Genomic DNA, 2,062 nt, shown 5'->3' with positions numbered 1-2,062 from the left:
TTTAATTGATTCACACAGATTCAGGTTTTATATTCTGTATTTTACCACCATGTACAGTCATATGACCTCACCGGATATTCATAGATAATTAACACGTGGCGGACGCCGAAACAAAAGAGCGTTGTTAGAAGTCGTACCAACTTTGCATGTAGGAACTAGTGATCATACCAATCTAATATTTTTCTCAACAACTCCATTCATCCTAGAACAAATTTTTAGGTTAAAATTATTTATACGAAACTAATATGTATACGAATCTTTTCATTTTATAAAATTGTATGTATAAAATATTTACCTTCGCTAAATCTCTTTTTACAGAAACTTTGCAGATCAAGTTTCTTTTTTTCAAACAAATTTGTCTGGACGTAGATGGTCCGGGCAAAGACCTGACTATCTAACTGTTTTGATTTGCTGTATGATGTGGTGGTTGAGTATGATAAGAGATGTGGTACCTTTCCTTAAGGTGAATATAGTGAGGTTGCATTTACGCGTATTTTCAGTTAATTTCTATTTATTTAGCCGCTCCTAGAGTATTTCGATGTCTTTGTAATAATTGAAACGCTATTGTAGAATCATCGTAGGTAGTTAATATAGCTGTGTCATCATCGTGTATCTGTAGCGCAAAGAATGGGCACTAACACACTGTACTGAGGAACACCAGCATCGATGCGAGAAATGGTATAGGATTTCGAAGTTCGTATATTGTTGGTTAATTTTGAGAAGTGAATGCGTACGCGTGATATGTGACTGCAAAAATTAATCAACATATTGCAAATACTCCTCACATGAATTGCAATATGAGTGAGAGAGTGACACAGCAACCATTTATTTAGGACGAGTGAACGCTGATTTTATTTTCTTTTGTCTAGTTAGTAACAGTCAATTTTCAAGAGTTCAATCCGAAATATAACGTACCTTCCTCAGATAGAAATGAATTAAATTAAATAGTTATTACAACAATAATTATTACATCTTTTAATTTATTGCTTATAACCAACAAAAATCTCAGATAATTGTAAAAAAAAGTCTCTCGATAATTGTGTCACGTAAAATAAAAAAAGGAAATCGAAGATGAAAAGAAATATAAAATATAAAAAAATAAAAAAGAGAATTTATTTTTGAACACATGATTTACACTAATTACGCTTTGCTTCTGAACTCCAGCCGTGACTTTCCAAGACTGAAGCTCTTACAATTGGACTTTCGATCGGATCTGTTTCTTTTTTTCTTAGTCACCCCGCAATATTAAACACGACGATGGTACCCCGCTGGGGGTAACCATCCACATGCTACGTATATTTAAGTTATAATATTTTACCAAATGTCCCACTGGACAAATTGTAAAATTACAATAAATAATATAAAAAAAAACCCTCAATATCCCCACTATCCACGCGTTTGTTGGGCGTCCGCGACCGTTGCCACGCAAGCCAGAAGGCTTCTTGAAGGCTCAGAATGTTCTTCTAGAACATTCGGGGAAGGACCGTTGGGATATCGATGGCTCATTAGGCACTTCGACGATATACATTGTCGCCGAATACCGCCACATGTTTATCTCCATCATCCGGCCATCATCGTGACAATTGCGTCGTCATCATTCCTTCCAAGGGTTGGGGATCCTCCTCGACTCATTACGAAGCTCGACGGCCCGCCACGGTCGTGTCACGATCGGCACACTTCAAATCTGATGGACTGATCCGAATCTGATCTGATATTCAAATCTGAAGAACCTTAGTGCCTGAGATGTTTATTAAAAACTTTGACGATAGAAAGGATAAGTTATCGGGAGCTCGGGCAGGCGTGACGGAAAACCAGGAGGAAAATCATTGAGGAAACTTGCGAGGTTTCGCACAAGAAAGTTTTTCCCCCTAGGGGGAGTAGGAACCCGAATTACTGGTGGGACGATGAGATCGGGCGACTCCGGGGAGAAACCCTTAAGAAGAGAAGGCTAGCGCAGAGATTAAGGCTAAGGAAAAAGGAGTGTACCAAACAGATGGGAGCTGATTACAGGAAGAGTAGAAAAGAACAAGTCAAACAATTAAAGATGTATGCACCGCGCAAG

The sequence above is a fragment of the Bombus pyrosoma genome, unplaced genomic scaffold (assembly GCF_014825855.1).
Source record: "Bombus pyrosoma isolate SC7728 unplaced genomic scaffold, ASM1482585v1 HiC_scaffold_4727, whole genome shotgun sequence".
Lineage (NCBI taxonomy): Eukaryota > Metazoa > Arthropoda > Insecta > Hymenoptera > Apidae > Bombus > Bombus pyrosoma.
This window is presented reverse-complemented; position numbering follows the sequence as displayed.